Source organism: Trachinotus anak, unplaced genomic scaffold (genome assembly GCF_046630095.1).
Source record: "Trachinotus anak isolate AG129_WGS33_773 ecotype Australia unplaced genomic scaffold, CSIRO_AGI_Tana_v1 ptg000026l, whole genome shotgun sequence".
Lineage (NCBI taxonomy): Eukaryota > Metazoa > Chordata > Actinopteri > Carangiformes > Carangidae > Trachinotus > Trachinotus anak.
The window spans coordinates 10,094,502-10,113,333 of NW_027273877.1; the positions used below are offsets into that span (position 1 = coordinate 10,094,502).

The 18,832-nt window shown below is 41.9% G+C and overlaps 1 protein-coding gene across 10 annotated transcripts in view; it reads left to right on the top strand.

The window, feature by feature from the left end:
- Window positions 1-3,927: 3,927 nt before the first annotated feature.
- The window catches only part of LOC139609892 (beta-1,3-galactosyltransferase 1-like), a 116,912-nt gene continuing 102,007 nt past the window's right edge, over window positions 3,928-18,832 (top strand). For 7 of the 10 annotated variants that reach the window (XM_071464929.1, XM_071464928.1, XM_071464933.1 and 4 more), the window contains exon 1: window positions 3,928-4,439. The gene's annotated coding sequence lies outside the window, so the exon portion shown is untranslated. Of the gene's footprint in view, window positions 4,440-16,762; window positions 16,831-18,832 lie in introns of all 10 variants that reach the window. The other 3 variants (XM_071464934.1, XM_071464930.1, XM_071464931.1) reach the window with 1 other exon arrangement.

The following is an 18,832-nucleotide window of genomic DNA, read 5'->3' on the forward strand; positions in this document are numbered from 1 at the left end:
TGAGGATGAGGAAGAGAAAAATCAGTCACTGTTTTTGACAGATACGACCGGAGGAACAGATTTCTTTCAAGCCGATCGCTGTGAAGAATCAAAATGGATGCCAAGTGACGTGCTGCAATTGGCACAGAGCGATGATGCCTTCGTGCCAGTGGGTGCCAAAAGCACTGAAGCCACAGACTGCTATTCAGACACAAATTTCTTCACAGAGAAAGCCGAGGGAACGTTTGCTTTCAAAAACCAGGACGCCGAGCCAAAAATTAGCACATCAAGCTTCCTTGAGGACATTTTCGCCGGCCTGAGTACCAGCACTTCCAGTCTGCTATCTGATTTCAAATCTGACATCTTCAGTCAATCTCCCGGGGAGACGCCTCTGGTGTCAACGCTGGATGACCTTTTGGATTTCGGGATGGAGACGAGAGAAAGCAGAGACGAGGCAGCAGATGCGAGGGGGAAGGATGAGAGCAGTGGCAGCTTTGTCACAAACTACAGCACAGGAAGGGACGGCACTTCTTTGTGGACGGACGACAATGAGGACCTGACAGTGGAGGAGCAGATCAAGAGGAATAGATACTATGGTGACGACGACAGTGACAACTCCTGAATCCAGTCCGCTCAGCTTATAATCAGGCAGAGTGTAGACCACATGTAATTTCGCATCAATGTCCATGGAGAGATGGACCGCTCTGATTTAATTTAGCGTTTTTGTACTGAGTTTTAAAATCATACTCCTGCTCTTTTATTCATCACCTGGCTTTGTTTGATGCTGATGTGCACCTGGTGTGCAGAGAAATGGAAAAGTGGATATTTGTTCTTGTATTTTACTTAGTATGCATATCTATATTTTTGCTGAAAGATCTAAACAGGGCTTTATTTTCAAAATTTGCAACAGTTGCGTTAACTACAAACTGTATTTCGTCTTTGAATGAATGGCTGTCAGCTTTTCTTTTCTTTATGAATAAAGAGGTTTCTCCCTTTTTTTTTTCCATTTCTATCATGTCTGGTTGAAATAAAGCTTCATGAACTCAAAAAGGCGCAGTATGACTTTTTGATCAGCGAGCGCGCGGACCAGCAGGAGCAGTCGCAGTACTTAGCTGTATCCCCTCTGTGTGGCTGGCTAGTTTGATGTATAGCCTACCTAGATAACACAGTCCAGCTGAGATCTCTTTGGCGAAAGGCGTATTGATTTTCACTGATTGAGCAGGCCTGTTGTAGGAGTTACAGATTTTTCCATTAGGTGGCTTTTGTCACCTCTGACAGATTTTCTACCCACCTCAGTTGCAGCATGAACACACAGGGTAATTGCCTGAAAAAAGAATATACCGCAATGTTAATTACACCAGCAAAAAAAAAACAAAAAAAAAAACAAAAAACTGTACTTTAGTGTCAGAAAAGTGATGGCATTACAAATTCACTGTGGGTCATGATTCGTTGCGGTAACAGTTCCCTTAAGCTGTGGAAACACTGTTGCTGGTTCAATAATTCAGCATCCTCCCCTGAAATGCTGTTTGGCATCTTTTTAATTGGGCTATTTTTTTTTTTTCCTGTAGCATTTTCAATGACAATCAAAAGCAGATGCAATTTGGTACATTTTTAATTGTTTATTCCCCTGCCAAGCCGTTATGAACCCATACAAACTGCCACTGCTGTTACAAAATACCCCAAACAGTCAGTGCTATATTTTGCACTGAAAATACAGATAGCTATGGGGTTTGGAAGTCCATTGCATCATGGATAGTTGCCTGGTAGGTCCCCAAAGTGCAAAGAGCAGGTTCACTTTTTTTTTCCATGTGTTTCTTAAATCAGTGATCACACACACATTAAGTACTGCACATTAAAGGAGTGATTGGCCGCTGTCAGGGTTGCGATATTTCCCACCATATGCAATGCTTTTCGTATCTATCATATTGAATATTTTTTTCCTTCTTTGCGGTTTCGCTCATTCTGCCCTCCTGCCAAGTCCAACCTCACCATTTCACTGCTTTGCTTACTGTACATTGTACCCTGGCATGTGACAAATAAAACTGCTGTTTAGCTGCAGCATCGCTCATACCTGAAATATAAAACACAATAATGTAATTACATAATTTAAAAAAAAATCGGAATCATAAAATACTATGATATAATTATTTATTATAAAAAACACCCAAAACATAAAATACAAAAATATAATTTTAGATTATTAAAAAAAACACCCAAAACATAAAACACGATAATAGAATTATATATTATGAAAAATAGCTGAAATATAAGATACAATAATACAATAATTATGTTATATTTTTAAAAAACCTGAAAAATGATACCATATCGTGATATTTGAGATGGACTTTATTGAGCTATTACATTTTGGATATTGCCTAAGTCTAGCCACTGCAGATGTTCCTCCTGTCCATAATGGCTCAAAAGAGATCCCTTTCTAACATGATTCCAGTGGAAGTGACGGGGGACTCAATAACAGTCCCCACTCTGTGAAAAGTGTAAATGGGGAACTCCGCCAAGAGAAGTACTCTTTTAAGTTCAGCCAAAGCTTGTTTCAGGCTTCAGCACTTCGAATTAGACAAATCCAGTGCCCTGGTGGCCTGGGAGTTTGCTGATGATAACAACACTGCCAACTATTTCCATTACTGTCATTATGGGGTTTATCATTTTCATAGGGCACCCAAAACACAAAACCCAGTGCTGCTGTCTTCATTAGCAGTTTTATTTCTGCTTTACCACAGGGGAGCACCCACACAGCTGCATTTAAGTAATTCTCACTCAACCATCCTAAACTTTGAACAACCATCCTGCTCATGCTTTGAATGTGAAAATAGTAAAGTCTGATACAATGGGGTTATAATACAGTTTATCATGAAATCATGAACAGGAACATCCCTCGGATCAATCCATCCACGAACCTTTGCCCAGTATCATTTCCTATCGCTCTTTCCTCTCATTTCCTCTCACATCTCTAATATCTCTCTAATAAAGGCATAAAATTACCAAAAAATGTTTTATCCCTTTCCTTACATTTTAGCTGAGCAGGTAAACACTGTGCAAGGAAGCACTAAGAGGGAATTTACTTCTAAAAAGATTGTCACTCTCACTGTATATAGGAAGGGATCTTTTCACAGCATGCAGGCCCATAGAGAGGAGGAGTGATTAAGGCTGCAATTTGCAATCATTTTCATTACAAACAAATTTGCCAGTTATTATTTTCAACAATATTCACGTGTTGTAGGCAATTTGTTGTGACTGTTCCACCTGTGCTAGCTGCTCAGAGACCCCTTCCTAAAATCCACCGCCTCTCCATGTAAAAAAAAAAAAAAATATGCACCAAATTTGACCTGAAGCTAATGTGCAGCCTCAGCAGCAAATCGAGTTTTCGCACAGCAAAATAAGGGAATTGCATCACAGCTGCTTGACAGCTTTGTAAAAATGAATACAACTAAAAACACTGGAAAGCAGGTTGGGTGTTTAAAGTTTAGGAGGGTTGACTGGGGATTACTTTAAATGCAGCGTGCTCTCTCTGTGTGTGTGGGCGCTCCCTTGCTGCAAAGCAAAATCAAGCTGCAAATGAAGACAGGAGGACTGCGTTGCATTGATGGTACCCTTTGAAAGCAGAGATAGTCTTGGTTAATCGAAATTAATGTTGGTGTTGTAACCATTTTTTTTTTTTTTTTTAACCACACTACAGAGTGAAATTTGCTCCTCTGCTATTCATGTTTCAGCCTCTAACCCCTCAGGCTCCATCTGTCTCACTCAGCCTCAAACTTTGGCTGAACTTTGAGACACATCTCTACAAAAAGAGTGGGATGTGGATTGTATCCATCACTTCCACTGGTGTCGCAATAGGAAGAGATTTCCTCATTCCTCTTCATGGACAGCAGGGACATTTCCAGTCAGCATTAACACTTTGCATGTACATGGGCATGTGATTATTATTTTAAAGACACGCATGGGTTTACATTATCTAAACACTTAAATTTGTTGTTGACTGTCCGATCAACTCAACTTATTGTTCCATCGACCAGTAGCATATGGACATGTTGCATTAATAGTGTCGTTTCAGTCAGATGAGCTTGTCCTTGGCAGAAGCGGTCAATCATCCTGCTGATACTCCCCCTGGATCCTCCCCTGCAGTTAACTGGGACGCGGGTTTATCTTTGCCCAGATGCCATCAGATCGCTCAGCCTTGACAAGCGCTCGCTCCGTCGCTTGAAAGTCAATCCCCGTTCAACGAAGCGGCGTCAGCCTCTTCGCGTCCGGCCGGGCCCCCGATTGGCTGCGATCCCCTCCCGGCCAGGCCGCCGCTGATTGGACGGCTCCTCTCCTCCCTTCCCCGCGAGGCCGCCGCCTCCCCTTCCCCGCAAAGCAGAGGAGGATCCCGCGCGGTGTGGAGCGGACGGAGCTCAGCGTCCAGGACAAGTTGTGACGACGGGACCCGGAGAACTACAGCGGTAGGTGGTCGCAAACCCTGATAATGTGGCGTTTTTGTGTCCACATATTGCTCGCTTCAGTTTTCCCGCCTCTGGACGGACGCTGTTTGTCTGGAAAGTGAGATGGAGTTAACGGCTCTCTGCGTCCATCATCCGCTGTTTTGCTTATGAAGGCGCAGTTTGACGCTCGCTGTCAGTTGATTTTAGGACTCCGCTCTTGGCCGAAGGAGGCTGTTGTTGTTCCTGAGTGGGTTCGCCTGCGCCGAGCGGAGGGGGACGGCGGGGTTTTAACTTGATGCCGAAGCTTTACTTTGACCGCGTTTTAGTTTGTCTTCCTCGGATGCTGCATGCGTCTCGGCGGGGTGGAGGTGCGCGGAGCCGCTGCTCGTTAGGACAGCCACTGATAGGCTTCATCTGTGCATGCCACGGTCTTGATAGGAAGTGGGCTCAGTGGTGCCTCTCTTACTGCCATTTAAATGTGTGTGTGTGTGAGAGAAAAGGAGAGCCAAAATAAATCCAGATGAGTAGATGAGAGCATTGTGCATTTCCTGATGCTGTGCACTTTGCAGACTAATAGGGAGCACAATGATTTATCCGGCTGCTAATCCATGTCACTTAACATGAACTCGTGAAATCCATCAGCCCTCTGTTTCATTGCATGAAGGGATGAGTGTCACCACGCTGTGTTTTATCACTCTGTCAGACACTGCTGCACTCTTCCAGGGAAGTGAAAGGGACAGTGGAAATGGAGAGCGGAAGGAGGGGTGGGGGGGTGGGGGGTATAACCCTCTGTGGCAAGCTGCTCAATGGGATTTTACCTTGTAGTCAAGGGGTCATAACAACAATTCACAGCCAGTGTCTCTGCTTGCTGTGAGCAGTATGGCTAAGCCTCCAGAAATCCATTTCTAGCAATTTATTTTGACAGCTGCTTTGAAACACGAATGCCACGGATCTCAAACGCATCTCCCTCCCACAGGACTGATCCCCTTTTTGGAATTACAGCACTCCTTGAAGTGGTTACGTCCAATACTCCTTTACACCGTTTTTTTTTTTCCCCTGCCGTGGAGTAATCCCGGAGAAGCCAAGTCCACCTCTTTTGTGAGCACCGTGGCTTTCAACCTTACAACGCCGCCTATGTCGTTAATACCAGCAGCCCTGCCAAATTCTCTCATTTAAGCCTGAGTACTGGCGCGCGACCAGGTACTGATATTGTGCAAGTGAGGGGGGGGGGTGGAAATGTTCCATTTAATTTCAGAAAATGTCCCACAGTCTCCCCGTTCACCTCCTGTGACATGAAATACAGGGGTTTAATCTCAATTAGGCGATGACATATGATGGGTACCTGGCACACATGGACGGATCTCAGTGGCGAGGGATGAACATGGGTTTGGAGATCTACTCTGGTGATAGAGGAGCTGACTCTGTCTTTCTAAACAAACGCAAAGGTTTTAATTGATCTCGGCTTGCTTGACTTCCTTTTAAAAATTTCAATTTTGCTCTTGGCAGATGGCAACATGACCGTCAGGCCTCTGTTGGATTAAGCTGAAGCAATTTTCTGTCACTAAAGTGCCAAAAAAAAAAATGTTCCGATTCAGAAACATTTTCCAGAGTTAAGGCTGTTTAGATCACTAACAAGTTCATAATTTCTCATAGGGGTGGGCAATCTGATGATTTTATGTCGTGGGCGATCTTGCTATGGGAGTATAATTTACTTTTCAAATGAATCATACAGATTGTGTCATGAAAAGGTGTATTTAGATATTTCATTTTAAAAGTTGAGGCTAGCTGGTTAGCAGCGTCTGAACTCTCAAATCAAAACACCTACACCTATAGCAACTCATAAATAAGTTACAGCGCTGTCCCAATGAGTACTCCATAGGAACCAAGGAAGATATGAATCACAACTTTTGGTCAGGACTTTCACAATAAAATCGGTGTGTAAACAGGATGCAGATCGGGATTCAGATCGTGGATTGCAAATCTACACAAAAAGATTGCATTATGATCCTTTGGCCAGAGTGCCCACCTCTAATTCCTCATCATACCGCAGCTCTTTAGTCCTTCAAAAAATGTGTATGATAATGGTTGTGGATCAATAAGTTACTGCTGCAACACTGAAAGGAGACTCTAAGAATTTCCTCCTCATGATGCCTGTAACTTGCCCTAGAAATCAATGGTTTTCACTCTCTCCCTGAAATGCTTCTAAGCAGTAAATCACTATTAAACACATCTGAGTCTTATCACAGCCTTTATACATATAAATAGGCTGTTTACATCTGCTGTGTTGTAAACTACATCTTATTGACATCCTGTGAGAGGAAGCAAACCCCTGGGTGTGCGTCTAATAGGCCTCGTTTTAACTCATTTAACCCGTGTGTGGGGGTTTTATATGTGGAGGCATCCTGCCTGTTATCGGCCAGATCTAACACATGGAATTGATCTTTTGAAATGTTCTACAGTAAATAACTTGATGCCATTCGCACAGAAGAGGAAACTGAAGCCTTTTTTTTTTTTTTTTTTGGGCTGAAATGAATCTGCGAGAAGCCCTCAGGCGAGACCAGATCATCTTAATTACATCACATTTTTGTCCTGGAAGTGATTGGACTTCGATTTATGATCACAACACGGCGCTCCCAGATGAGAGAAACTGTATGTGACAGTGATGAATGGCGTTTATAAAGCCCGCAATAGAAAAGTGCATTAAAAACCAGCTTATTAACTCGTTCACAATTCCAGTGCACTTACGCCTTTGTCACTGCTTTTCTTCTGTCACCACAGTTTCAAAGAAAAATCTGTCAGTTGGCGGGTTGCTGTTTGTTACCGCATGCAATGGCATTTCAGTGCCCTCAGGAAACATATTTCTTTCACGTGCACAACTTGGTTTGTCAAATGTCACTGTTGTTTTGTTTCCAAACCGCTGCTTTATGAAGACCTTTAGTTTATGTTGAATTTAGCCTTTTTTTTTTTTTTTTTTAAACCTCTGTCACCACCATTGGTTTAATTTTATGTTTTTGCAAACCAGCTCTGCTGTCCATTAGTGGTATTTAGCACCAGTCATCCAGAATCTTTTTGCATCAAGTGTCATACAGAGAGGAACCCATTATAGAAGAGGACGAGATACCGATCTCTCCGCTGAGCAAGGGGCACGACCGCAATCATACGACCACCTGTGATTGACATCATCAAGCTCAGGCGCGTTTTGCCACTGTTAGATGCGTCAAAAATCATGGGAAGTAAAGAAAGATGAATTACAACACGTCCTCTCTGCAACAAACCAAGCACCTAAAATATTCAGGGATGAATTTTCCCCTTCGATACCCGTGACTGTACAATACGCAGTGCTGCGCCAATGCCGTTGTCATTTCCACTGCATTTCCAGGCCTTCGTCATCTCCTAGGTAACCAGGTGGCTGCTGTGGTGACAGAGTGACAGTGACACAGTGATAAATATACATAGTGGGAAACGTCTTCTGTGCGGTGAGGTCCTGTAACATGTGAGCCAATGTGTACACAACTTGTCAGTGATATATTCCTCAACGCTGACTTCAGTGTTTTCAAATTGCAAGTCATAATTTTAATAACAAACAGTGTCTTAACCAGCTGTGGCAACTGAACCTCTACGACGGCAACTGTCACTGTTCAGTATACTCAGTGGTGTTTTTTTCGGTCTCTGTGACCTGACGACAGTTTCTGTCAGCTGTGATAGATAAATGATAGACACCTGTCTGTCCTTTAACTTTTCCTTGTTTTCAGGCTTAAAACCATCAAAATATAATTATTTTTAAGCTTGTAACCTTAAAATTGAGACCTCTAGGATTCAGATCCGTGCAGCAGCTCATCCCGTCAGTCTATGGAACGGATGCTAACGCTGGATTAAGCAGCTACAGTGCACAGCTGTCAACACTTTCATTAGAGGTCCTCCCTCCCAAAATGCATTGTCAGACTTGCCTTACTGAGATTTTTAATTATCGTCGGAAGTGGCGGACTGCACAGCTGTTATCAATAATTATAATGTCTCTTTTTATTGATATTGTTATCTAATATCTTAATCAGCGTGAGCTGACTAGATAAAGTTTTCAACAGAAAATGAGACAAGTTTACTTAGAAGATGACTTTTCGCTCTCTGATGTAAACACCTCAACAACAAGCAACTGTATTATTCTCAGGGATTTCTAGATCAAGTTTTTTTGGCCCCAGTCTGAGTCCTTTAATATCTCATATATAATCAGATTTCATTACTTATATCTGACACATTGTTATTGTTAACAGCTGCAGCCATCTAAATTTGGCCCTTCTTATTTTCCACAGGCTACCTGATCTAAATACTGAAAAGTTGTAAAGCTGATAATGTTATTACCATTGATTATTGATATGGCATGGGTTAAAGTTTAACTGTAAGAATGCCACACCAGAAACTGACGTGATGTGATCCCTAAAGAGAAGACGTATCACTCTGTTAGAACTACAAAAACAAGCAGTCCACTTGCAGATGTGCAGCGGTGTTGCCTATTTTTTTTTACCACATGAACAGTCTTTGACGCTCAGACACTGTGCAGAAAGCACAAACATCAGTGACAGTGAAGCTGTTTCTTACAGTCTTCAGGTGATTTGCCAGATCCTTTTTCCTTTGGTATATCTGACACTCGACTGTTTAGGGTCATCTTGACAAATGAGTTCTTCCAGAAGATTGACTGTTTTCGACATCTTGCTAGTGTTGTTGTAACTTGTAACCCTGTCATGTTGTCACGTGTCAATGTCCCAGTGTCAGTGCTGGTAACGTTATTCATGAGCTATTTGAGATGTTTGGCAAACTAGCAAAGTGATATTTATATATATATATGTATATATATATTGAATATTGCAGTACTGGCTGCCAGAGGTGAATGAAACTTTGGACTGCAGTTCAGTGGCAGCATCGCTTATATCTGAAACATAAAATACAATAATGTAATTATGATTTTTTTTTATTTTAAAAGCAGACCACCACAATAATAGCAGTGTATAGAGTTATTAAATTTTGGATATTGCCCAAGCTGACTGTGTGTTTTGTCAACCTGGGTGTCAGAACAGGGTCAATCACTGGTGCAATGTAACACATTTATTATTATATAATAATGATATAACATTATTTTTACATACAACAAACTCTGTCATTGACGTGGAGTGAAAGGTTTGGGGTCAGTGTTGCCAAACTGTGATATATTGTCGTGACTTTCAGATGTGTGGCGCCGACGTCTGTCCGTCTTTGGTTTTAGAGAGAGACACTTGTTGGAAATCTTTTATTGCACTCAACATCAGGAGATGTCAGCCTGTCTCTCCTCTGCTCGGCTGTGGGGATGAGCTCAGACGCACACACAGAGAAACAGTAAGCAGAGGAGAGAAACGCCACCATAGACACTCTCACACTGAGCTGAAATGAAACAAATGCAATTTTTTGCAGGGGGCAGTGGTAGTGTAACCTCTAGCTCCCCCGTTGAAGCATCCTTGGGGGTCACTGACCTCTCCCGGAGGCAGGGGTCAACAAACAGAAAGACCATTTCCCTCAGGGGATCAGTACAGTTTTGCATTATTGTTATTCACTTGACCTTTTTGAATAATTAATGCCTGAATAGCTCAATTTAATTGCAACACGAGGAAGCAAACCAGTGAAGGATAGCACTGCCCAGTTTTCATGTAGAATTAATAGTTTCTGTGTAACAACTCATAATTTACAAGGCCTTAGATTTTATTACTGTCTGGCTGCACTTGAAATTACTGATAGAAGGAGGCTGTAACTTAAAATGCTGTCATCTTTTATAAGGTCTTGAGTTCTGTGCCGCTGTGGGTGCAGGGTTTCTCTCTGATTCTCTTCTTTCTCTGAGGGCGTTCACTGGTTTTCACATTGATGTGCTCTGGCCTGTGCTGTTCCTCCACACTGGCTCCCTCTCTTGCCCTCTCTCTTTCAGTCCTGCTCTCTGTGCGTCCCTGTGGAGAAGGGTTTGGAAAGCTACACAGGCGGCTATGTGTTTCATCTGTCGAGCTTAGCGCGTTGTGATCATGTCTGTGACTGCCGTCCAAAGTTTATTGGATCATTTGATAATCTTGTTGGCCGGGGCTTAGCCTCGTGTGTCCGCAGTTCTGCATATGACACCGTAGGCACAGATGATCCAACAACAACAAACTGTGATCACACTGATTTTTACCCAACACTCCTTTCAACTACATGGCACATGAATAGAAAAATAAATGAACAGCCTGGTTGTTTGTAGGGCTGCCATTTATTCTATCAATGAATCCATCAACTATTTTACCGATTTGTTGATTAATCTGACGATTGATTTCCCTCTAGAAAATCGAAATGACACAAATCAACGTAGAAAAAAACTCAGATTCTGGTTTAAACATTTGCTCAAACACTAACTCAATGGAGATTCTAAGGTATCAGCAGATGACAAGTATTTAACTGCTACAAGGACAAAAAATATTAAAAAGCTCTCCTCTAATAATTATACAACACTGACAAATGAAGTAATCCATCACACGGCCTCTAGTGAAGGGAATTCAACTGGAATTTGCTCGTCCTGCCAAAGTCAAAATGAAGCCACTAACCAGCTGTAGAGGGGTAGCCTTAGGATTTTATCTTTATCCATACCCTTATTGATCCAGCTTATGCTATTACTGGCTCTTTATCATTACTAAAGATTTAAAAAAAAAAAAAAAAAAGAAGAAGAAATTCAGAATAGGATTAGAATTGACTGGGCTGGTTTGTTTCAGCCACAAAAATCTGCCACATCATCGTTTCAGCTTTTCCTAACGACTCGCTGTTAGCTTAACCAGCCCGGTGTGACTCTCTTTTCTAGATGCTTGTTAACAGGTAGTTTGTTGATGAAGTTCTTATTGGCCTAAAGAAACATAAAGTTCAATAATAGTCATCGCCAACTCAGTTAATATTCCAGTTATCTTTACTTCACCTGGTTGTGTCCAGTGCAGCCTCTCTGCTCAGCTTTTAGCTCAATGTGTGTGTGTGTGTGTGTGTGTGTTTTCACTGAGTATGCAGTACTGCCCCACCCAGAGAGCAGCGGACAAGGAAACGGTGCGACCATAAATGGTAAAATGGAAAATCCATATATGGTGGTTAATGTTTATATAGGGGCTGGCTGCTATGAATGAATAAATGCATGGGAAACGATGCGTCGACTTAAAATATCGATGTTGACGCATTTTCAGTGTTGACGTATGGCGACCTATCGCGGCAGCCCGAGTTGTTTGTTATTATCTGGGCATGTGCACCGGAATTGACACAAAAACATGTGTTCCACAGTGATTACAGTAATAGCATAGCCAAGAAGGTAATGTGCCGTCATCCTTTTTGCTGTTTTTTGTTTACAAAAATGAAAAATAATAAGCAGTTATAATTCAGAATACTTGTTTTACTAAAAACAAAAAAACACGTCACGTCCTCATCACTGGTGCATACAACAGCTCGGTGGACACATTGTTCCATTAAGCTGACTTTGTTGAGGGAGTCTTGCTTCAAGTGCTGAACTGCATTTTATTCCCTTTGTGCACAGCACCGAGGGCCATGGCAGCTCGTTTTTATGATTGTAGTCGTATCACAGAGATGGTTCGAGGGAGGGAGAGCAGGGCTTTGCTTGCTTCACGCCACTCCCCCGCATCCTGTTATCTCATAGTCTACCAGATGTGGTTGCGTGTTGGCTGCTGCCGCCTTCCCGTTTCCACACGCGAGTCTCTGCTGCAAAGCCTGCCGAGCCCCCTCCGCCACCACACTTGGCATGGGATGAGTGCAGAGCCGCCGAGGCTGCTATCCTAGCTCTGGGTTTTTTTAATTGGGTTCTGATGATGGGACTTTGCTGGTTTGCCAAGCTGGCCACCGTGACTGTTGATGCCTCCCAGCCCCCCCCCCCAGTCAAGTAGATGATTTGATTTTTGTCGAAGTGGTCAAAAAGAGGGGGTGGGGGTAGAAGGGTGAGGAATCTGTCGTCTCCTGGTGTAACTACAGGCTGTTTGGCCTCCAAGAGCTCTGAATATATAGACGTAACACAAAGAAGCTTTTGTTTCTGTTAGGGCATGCTTCTGCCTTATCTCTGCCACCGTATGGATACCTTGTCACTCTAATTTTGAGGTTGTGAATTGAAAGTTTATGTAGTCCATTATGATGAGCATATTTGGAAACCCTGTGGCTTAAGGAACACATTCAAAACCAACTGTTTTAAAATTCATGCTCCAATAAAAAAAGGCTTTTTTTTTTTTTTTCCATTTAGACTTTGGAAGATGTTGGACAGTAGCATTGTGCTTCCACTGTTGCTTTCCATTTTGAAAGCAGATAATAATGTCTGAGTAGAAGCATTATAATTTTTTTGGTTTGTTTCTGACCCCCCTCCAACCTCCCCCACCCCACCCACCCACTCTAATCCTCTTTATGGAAGGCCAACATGGTTCTGTAGTGATATTTATATGCAGCAGGGTTCAAGGGAGGGAGGGTGGGGGGGTGAGGAGTCAAAGTCATGCTGTTTTTAGGTCTTCATCTAAATTAATTAAATACAGTGTGAGTCGCCACAGAGGAAAAGAGATGTAATTTTATTTTTGGAGGCTGTGTGTATAACATTTCGTACTGCTTTTGGCATAATCCTGTAGGTGATGTTAATATCACGCCGAATGCACGGTTGATTTCAATCAGCATCTGCTCTCAATGAGCACACATCCCTCAGTGGACCCCGACTAAACCATTTGAATAGCTGTGTGTTTGACTCCTAGGCCTAATTATAGAGTATGCACTATTATGTGTACACAAGCACCACACAGAGCATCATTAATCTTAGGCTAAATAGATGCAGCACTAATTATTTCAGGTATATTTGATACACTTGATGCATGTTTAAGCGTCTTTATCCTCCGAGGCTTATATGTAAATTTGACATTTGCTTCTCAAAATGATGTGTACCATATTGAGTTTGAGGGCAGGGAGATTTAATGCGGAGCAGTCTTATCCCCATCGTATCCCTGTTGGTCTTGTTAACGGTCTCCGCTCTCAGCTGTGAGAGGAGAAATACATTTACGAGACTGTCAGACCTAGATAATAAACTTTCTGAGCTGACCTTCTGGACCGAACAGATGTTTCCTTTCAAACAGGTAAGAGATTCATCTTGATCTCTTCTACCCCCACTCTTGTAGATGAATGAAGCTGCAGCAGGTTGCCGTATGCACACGGTGTTAAATGTTGAGTACCATAGGCGCTTTTATGCTGCTCAAGGCTGTAAAGTTCGAAATAACAAGTTTATATTTCACACCAGATTTCAGGATGTGAAGCTTTTGAAATGATTTGAAACACAACTTAGTGCTTGACTTTGGTGAAGGAACTCATAGAAGTTTAAGGGTAGTCAATATCTAGTTCTGGCTGCATCAAGAATTCACTGCCTCTACTCACATGAGGGATTTTTTCTTCAGCTCTCAATACTGATGATTGCGAACAGGATGAATTATTCCCTGAAAAGTTCGAAAGCGTTTGGAAAGCAGGCCAAAAAGTAGATAATGGGTCTAATTTTCTTTATTACCACCTCCAAGAGAGTTCCATTTTCTCTAGGTCTGCAATTGCATCAATTAATCTGCCAGTTATATTTGCTTGGTCAATAAGGTTTAGCACCAAATAGTGAGAAGTACCCAAACGCAATAAATCTTTATATGTCAGAAGCTGGAAACAGCAAAGTTTTGGCTTTTTAAAAAATATATTATCATGGATAAATGGATTATGTACTGTATAAAATCATTTGTGATACATTTTCAACTAGTCAATTACTCCACTGATCATTTCACCCCTGTCTATGTATTCAGTGACATCTGATACACACATATCTGATACATAGATCTAGGCTTGGGCCAATATTTGATAACATCGAATAAAATTGAACATAAAATACAATATAAAATACAGTACAGTTGTGTAAAATGAGAAAAACCCTGAAACATAAAATACAATATTATAACTATGAATTATTTAATAAATCACCAGACATATAAAATACAGTATTCTAATTATGTATTATTTAAGAAATCACCTGAAATATAAAATACAATATTATACTTATGTAATATTATACTTAAGTATACTTATGTGTCCAGATATCGTGATATATATACAATATATCGCGATATTTGGACAGTATTGAGATTGCATGAGTGAGATGCCCCGCCTTAGTGGAGGCTTGCGCTCTAACCCAAAGCCTCTGCATAGCACAGTATAGTTGTCACAGTAAGCTGCGAGGTTAAAATATATTGTACAGAAGTCTTTTCTTTCCATATATGGCTCCCTACGGGCACTTAAAGCGTTCATGCCTAAAGACGCAGAACATTCAGGACTGGAGTGTTTCTGAAAGGTTTGCACTGTGTTCTCAGAGTGTTGTCTCATTTATTCCTTCTCTTGCCTGGGAACAGCTGTGAGAAAGCCTCAAAAGGTCAAATAACACAAGTGAAGCTGCCTGAATGATAATAGGAGAAGATTTTTATTCAGCACATTTCCATTCCACATTCCATTATCTGTATTTTTCAATTTGTATTATACCTAGCTAGTGTTTAAAAGAAAAGTAGAGCTGCTTGTTTCAGTTGTTTGTGTGTATATTTGTAAAAAATTTACTATTTCCAGCCTTCCAGCTTTCCTTCTTCTTCTTCTTCTTCTGACAGCAGTTAGAATGTGTTTGGAGTTTGAACTGTTGGTCAAATAACACAAGCAGTTGGAAGACATCATCAGGGGTGGTTAGCACTGTTGCCTCACAACGAAAAGGGGGTTCTGGGTTCGAACCTGCTGGCCTTGCACGTTCTCCTTGTACCTGCGTAGGTTTCCTCCAGGTTCTCCGGCTTCCTGCCACAATCCAAAGACTTGCAGTTAGATTCATTGGTGTGAATGTTAGCATGAGTGGTTGTTGGTCTCTGTATGTCAGCCCTGTGATCGACTGGCAACCTGTCCAGGCTGTCAGATTGGATTGGCTCCAATTGCAATATGATTTTTTTTTTTTTTTTTTTTTGCATATGGTCCATGGTACATGGCAAAAACAAAACAATACCAAGTAGATATGTGTTTTTATTACCATGACCACAAACCCATGGGATAGAAGCACTGACAAATGAAAAACAATATTGGGAGTGTATCTGAGTCACACACACTCAGTTTGTCTCTTTTATTTATTGCACCAGATGTAGTTTATTTGTTGTTTGACTTTTCTCTCATGGTGGCACAGGGGTAAAAAAAAAACAAAAAAACAATCCTTCCCCTCGAGCACCCAAGAAGCCATGGGGATAGAGGTAAAATAACATTTGAGGTGTTTGGTGTAATCATTTCTCGAAGCGTGTTTATTCTCAGGCCTTCAGTGTGCCTTTTTGTTATTTTTGTACTCCAGGCAAACAACGCACATGCATCTTTCCAGCGACGCCTGTGAAAAATATGTAGTGTATTGATTTGAATACCGCACGTTGCACTCCATTAGCCGCCGAGTTTTGACTCCATGCATGCTCTGCAACACGAACGCTGTGATCTGAAAATGATGAATCACTTGTCTGGAGCTGTGGTTCTGAAAATCCTTTTATCTGCTCAGATCACTGCAGGAATGCCTGTCTTACACTGTTGCCTTCAGAGAATAAAATAAAGCAACAGGACCGGGCTAATGTGTGTTCTCAGATGCACACGGTGTCCTCTCTAATATGTGAACTCCATGCATTTTTCACGATGCGGTTGATTACATTCTCGAGATGATTTTTCATATTTAATCAGCTCAAGGCACTATGGGTTTTTGTTACACAAGAGTGGCCATTAAAATTCAGTGTGTTCACATCACATACATGCATTTACTGTGTTTGCATTTGCCCTGACTTTATTTTATGGAGTTATCATCAAGTTTTAGTAGTTTCAGTGTATTTTTCTGGCAGAATCACACATCTGTTACTTAGCATTTTTGTGATATTATCCCCTCCCTCTGTTTACTGATGGATTATCATTAAGCCTCTGATCTAACTGTAGCATCTTCATTGTCTGTAATAAATTTGAACTGATACCTAGCTAGTGATTTATCTTCAAATAACACAGATTTAATCTAATTTACTATTGAAGGTTCCCACAAAAATACTGAAAGCTGGAATGATAATGAGAACCATAATTGCACAAACAAGGATACAGCAACAACGTGGATCAAAGCTGTCAGTCAGACGGGGAATGCTTTCTTGTTAATTTGCCTGATTTATGCAGAAGCACAAAATAATGTCATTTTCTCCATGTGGGTTGGTAATGCTGGGATATTTGCCTGCTCACGAGCTCAGCAGGTGATGGTGATATTCAGATCATTTTTCATTGATTCATTGCAGCCGTCATCCATCTCGCCTGAGGGAAAAAGCAGCGTTGGCTCATCCGTGGACACCCCCTGACCTTTCTGGTGAGAATCCACTTCGGGGGAAATTTGTTGCAGTCGTTTAATTCAGCTGACTTGTCACTGATGTGTACCAACAAGGACCTTTGGCAGTATCACCCTTGCTCTATTGCGGTACTGAAAGCAAACGCAAAGCTCTCATGCACCTGCTATGACATAGAGCGAAAACGGGAAAGCGTGTCACCATCACCTATTTGCTGCTGCCATGACAGTTTCCCTATTCACGCTGACATATAAACAGCCCAATGTGTAATGAGCCAGACGATGATAGTCCTGCTTGCGGTTTGCAGGATTGCGGCTTTGACTCCCCGCAGCCTTTGAAAAGTGTTTGATGTGCTGTGACGCCTAAAGATGCCACAATAGTCCCCCAGGTTCAAAGCCAAGCACACAGCTGTCCCTGTGCATAGCAAATAGGACACACAGAAGAGTTTTATGGCAACGAGCTGCAGTTTACCAGTCATTTTGTTCAACACTGGTGATGAAAAGCTTGGCTGTTAATCCATCATGTTAGATGAAGGTGTGTCGGCTACGGCTGCCCTCTAAATGTCAGTGATTAAAATCATCCGTCAAGGAACCCCTGATTCAAACCTTCATGCTGTCAGTTTAATCATTTGTCCTTTTTTTTTTTTTTTTTTTTAGCTGTGTCATTGTACGCAGACATACAGCACAGTAGGCTGTAAAAAAAACTGTAAAAACTGTAATGTAACTGGGCAGAAGTCATGAATAATAACATAACAGTACCTCTTATAATTCTAGGCAAGGTGCAGCTTGTGCATCTTGCCCAGGAGCACCTTCTAGCAGCTCTTTGAAGCTGCACAAATACCCTTTTTACACTGAAATTAGGGGGTGTAAGCAGGTTTTTTTAAACGCAGGTAAACCCACTAGAGAAGCTGATTGACTCCTTTTAACACTGCCAGCCAGAGTTTGCCTTATGACACACACAACTGCAGGGAGCAACACCTTGACATGCAGTTACAAAGTGCATACAGAGACGCAGGGGGAGAAACAGTGAGCTGCTAGCTGCTGTGCAGACTAGTCAAACAGATCTGTTGCATCTCATCCCAGGGGTGCTGCTCCTGTATGGGTCGGAGCCTCCGTATGAGACGATTTGATCTGTTATTATGTGTTTTTAAAACTTACTTTGAGGCTGCAGCTCACTCTTTCATCCTCAAGCGCAGTGTAGCTGCTGCGTTTCTGGTTTAACAGCACAGCGCTGAGCAGGAAGCAGACATGTTTACAGTGTCTGTGTGCTCGGAAAGACGTCAAATTACATCAATGCCGATCAGAGCTGGAGCTGATAAATACCCGTGTCTGCTGCAGAATCATTTGACCCGGGTGTGGATGCCGATTGTACCCTTTTCCATTGCTGACAAAAGCCCGATGTTAGTGGGTCTTAGCAGGTTTTTTGACCAGTGGAAAATGGGCTTTAGAGAGCAGTGCACCGACACGCCTACGGTGACAAGGCAAAAGTTGATGTTTAGCAGATATAAGCTTTACCATGATCGCCATCTTAGTTTACCATGTTGGAATGCTAACATTTGCTAATTTGCACTAAATACAAAGTACAGCTGAGGCCGTTGAGAATTAGTCATGCAGATATCTGGACTTGGACCAAACTGGCAACTTGGGAAATAAATATTCATGTAGAGTGTAGAGTGCGGATCTTGTGGCTTGTGGCTTATTCCTGGTGGTGTCTGTACACAGTCTGTGTAATTTGGAATGTTAAGACTTTTTAACCCACTTAAGCTTTAGAAAAAACTGTTGGGTTTCAGTCATCACAGAGCTACAAGATTAATCATTGGAAACTTAAAGCCGTCTTTTGTTTTCTGTAAGGCTCAGGGTTCACGATCTAACCAAAAAGTCAGAGTGAATCTCTGCTAGGAAGTCAACACCAAAAAAAACTGCCTCACCTGAGTCCTACATTTCTAATACTGTCACAACTGTGTCTCAGGCTTTCTTTGGCTTCCAAACCCGTGACACGTCTCAGTGAGATGCACAACAACTTGTC